This window comes from Lygodium microphyllum, chromosome 11 (assembly GCF_053477565.2).
Source record: "Lygodium microphyllum isolate KBCC chromosome 11, Lygodium_microphyllum_v1.1.10, whole genome shotgun sequence".
NCBI lineage: Eukaryota > Viridiplantae > Streptophyta > Polypodiopsida > Schizaeales > Lygodiaceae > Lygodium > Lygodium microphyllum.
In genome coordinates, this window is record NC_141145.1 from 37555984 (window position 1) to 37559878 (window position 3895).

The following is a 3895-nucleotide window of genomic DNA, read 5'->3' on the forward strand; positions in this document are numbered from 1 at the left end:
TTTGAAAGCTTGTACAACGTAAACGTCCTGTGGGTTTTTTTAAGCACGTACGGTATTGTTAGTGCGTTGTCGTGAAGATTGGTTTCCTGATCACACCGACGGCGGCAAGCGCGTCTTAATGTAACGAAGGGGATGCGCGAAGATAATGGGGAATCTTTTCCCGAGTAAACTCTTTCCTATTGGCGTTTAGCGCACATCGGCATAGGTTGTACCCACGAAGACAGTCCGAGTCTGTACAAAATATTCCATCGGCATAGCAACACAGTCCAAGTGGCCAACGACATATAAACACTAGGCTAAGCAAAGCAAAGAACAGAAGAAAAGAAGAACCCCCCTGTTAATTTGGGGTGAGAGAGACAGCTAGTGTGAGAGAGAAAAGAGGGGGAGATACTCTCTTGCGCTATATAATTAGAAGAACAGCCAGCGGCTGCCCATTCAGGCGAAAGGGAAGTGAAATGGTGGAGGATGATCATGATCAAGGAGGAGCCGCAGGAACAGGAGTATCAGGAGGAGGAGGGGGCAGGAAGGAGGTTCGATTGGGGTTGGCGGCGGGCGGAGGATTACTATGGAGAAACAACAAGTATGTGCTGCTGCTGAGCTCGACGGCGGGGTTGGGAGGCCTGCTCTTCGGCTACGACACGGGGGTGATAGGGGGTGCCCTGCTCTTCATAAGACGCGACATAGCAGCCGTGAGTGCGAGCACGCTGCTGCAGGAGACGGTGGTGAGCATGGCGGTGGCGGGGGCTGCCGTAGGCGCCGCCCTGGGCGGACCCCTCAACGACCGCCTGGGGCGCCGGCCGGCCATCCTGGTCGCCGACCTCCTTTTCATAGCGGGCGCGACCATGTCCAGCCTTGCACGCGGGGCGGCCACGCTGGTCTCCGGCCGCGCCCTGGCCGGCCTGGGCTTCGGCCTGGCCTCCGTCACGGCCCCCATCTACATCGCGGAGACGTCCCCGGCGGCGTACCGGGGGGCGCTAGTCACCACCAGCACGCTCTACATCACGGCCGGCCAGGTGCTCTCCTTCGCCGTCGGCCTGGGCTTCGCCCGCGTGCGGGGCACGTGGCGCTGGATGCTGGGCGTGGCGGCCCTCCCGGCCCTCCTGCAGCTCTCTCTCATGCTCTTCCTGCCTGAATCCCCGCGCTGGCTCTTCCGCCGCGGCAAGACGCATGAGGCTGTGGATGTCCTCGCCCGCATTTACCCAGGTCACGAGCAGAAGCTAGCTGCTGAGGTGGAGGAGCTCGGCCGCTCGGTACAAGAGGAGAAGGAATTATTAACCACTCCGTCCTCCCGCTACTCTCGATTCGCCATCCTGAACGTCCTCGCCTGCAAAGAGATACGGCTCGCTATGGCCGCCGGCGTCGGCCTTCAGGTCTTCCGGCAGCTCGCCGGCTTCAATACCGTCCTCTACTACATACCCACCATCGTCCAGATGGCCGGCTATGCCTCCAACACAACCGCCATCCTCCTCTCGCTCATGATCGCGGGCGTCAACACGCTCGGAACGATCGCCGGGATGTTCTACATCGAGCGCCTCGGAAGGCGGCCGCTGGCCATGAGGAGCCTCGTGGGGGTGATAGCCTCGCTGGCGTTGCTGGCCGCCGCCTTCCACGTCTCTCGCGGCTGGCTGGTGCTGGTCGGTCTGGTGCTGTACGTGGCAGCCTTCTCGCCCGGCCTGGGGCCGGTACCCTGGGCGGTGAACGCGGAGATCTATCCCATGCGCTACCGCGGCCTTTGCTCGGGCATCGCCACCTCCGCCAACTGGCTGGCCAACCTCCTCGTCTCGCAGAGCTTCCTGTCCCTCACCCGCGCCCTCACCACTTCCTTCACCTTCCTCCTCTTCTGTGGCGTGTCCGTGATCGCCCTCGTCTTCATATACTTGTTCGTGCCCGAAACGAAGGGCCTCTCCTTCGAGCAGGTCCAGCAGATGTGGAAGCGAAGAGCTCGCATAATCAACGTCAGTACTGCCGAAGCTGTACTTGAGGATACCTCGCTGGCAGTTGACATTAATACGCCATCCCCATGATGAGCTTCATTCGTTTGTTGGCTCAAGGTCCTATATTATCACATGAAGTGGTAGTTTTCAACTACCAGTACATAGAGGAGGAGGTTTATACAAGTGTTTATTTTTTAAAGTCCCCTAGGTTGTTTTCATTGAAGGGCTACTCAACAAGTGCCTTTTTTGTGGAAGGGCTTTTTCAAAATTTTAACATTGATAGACATGCACTACAAGATATAGACCTTATACCGACGTTTAAAGCGACGAAAATACAAACAATAAAATTTGCCCCCGTCATTGCAAAAAGTGTCGTTATTGACGACGCCATAGAAACGTCGCTATTGGCGTCGCTATATGCGACGCATATAGCGACGCAACCAGTAAATTTGTGACATATATAGTGACGCCAATAGCGACGCGAGCAGTACATTTGCGACGCAAATAGCGACGGTAATAGGGAAAAAAAAAAATTGTGACAGGGCTTGCTGCCCTATCACATATAGCACTGTGTACTGTATGAGAGCCATACAAAATAGTTTTTGCACTACTGCATACAAAGCGCTTGCAAACAAAAAGAATGTATACTAAAATCATAAAACTGATACATGAAATAAATACATAATCGCATAAAATGCGATTGGTACAATCATGAAAGGATATCACTAATACATAGAAAATGTCTACATAGATCAGGCGACTAAAAACTAAAGGTGTGTGAGCTCCAAGGATCGAAGGGCGAGCTACAAATCCTCGTCCCCCGAAAGCTCGTCCCGTCGCAAAGGAGCATCGAACGGATTCTGCAGAAAAAGAAACAACACATCAATCCACCATACAATAATGCATTCAAATATCTCATGGTAACTACGGACAAGAAAGATGAGTGACTTATAGGGCTGCCACGTCTATACAATCGGTCGATCAATGCATTGAGACCGTGCCTCTCTGCATATCGAGTCTCAAGGCCTTGCGGATCGCGATTTGTAATGGAGTGCTGCAAAGAAAACAAAATGCTAACTGTTAGAAACATGATTGTCAGTACAAAGAATATTTCAAAAAAACAAACAAGCAAAACAAAAGAAAAACTTACAAAGTCCTCCAAATATGTCATGTGGCCGCCACTCCCAAGATGATGGACTACTTCGGCCTCGAGTCGTGCCCTCGCTGCCTCCCGCTGCTGACTCCAACGTCCTCGCGAATCTGTAGCCTCCTTCCTCAGTCGGCGCCAGTCGTCTGCATCTAACCACTCGAGCTTTGCAGCCCCACTCTTGATTGCCTTGCGTACGTCGGATCGTCTATGTGACATATATGCACGCATGTAATCCATCATCCAGCCCATAGAGAATCTATCTATTGCGGCTGGCATCGGAAACTCCTCGTGCAAGGATGCTACTATGTGGTCCTTGCTCCCCTCTGGTATGTTCTTTCAATGATCCAGGACGTTGTACCGAAAAACTTGTTGACACAACTCTCTCATATGAGCCATCACCCTCCTCCCCTCATCATTCATGATGATGGCTCCTAACCTACTATCAACCAGGTATCCATAACCCCTAGGAGTCTGCCTAAGATGGGTCCTCTCTCATCTCTGTCCATGCTCCCGGGCATATCCAGGAGACCCCTCTATATCCGGTGTACCGACGGGGGTAACCTCTCTCGGAGTGGCACTCAAAGGGGTGCCACCAAAGGAGGTGCCACCTGCTGACGGCTGCGCAAAAGCCGGAGTAACTGGGGTAGACGTCCCCACAGGTGTGACAAATCCTAGAGGTGACGCAGCTCCAGCTGAACGACGAGACGAAGACACCACATCCGTGTCTCCACAGTAGCATCCCCCTGATCCCGATGCAGTCCCTCTCTCTGGCCCAAGTCGTGAGCGTCGAGATCGTCTGCTCAAAGCTGAA

The 3895-nt window shown here is 53.7% G+C and overlaps 1 pseudogene; it reads left to right on the forward strand.

Annotated features, from left to right (window-relative positions):
- The first annotated feature begins 827 nt into the window (after nt 1-827).
- LOC148028716 (inositol transporter 1 pseudogene) lies at nt 828-2024 on the forward strand (annotated as a pseudogene).
- The last annotated feature ends 1871 nt before the right edge of the window (nt 2025-3895 follow it).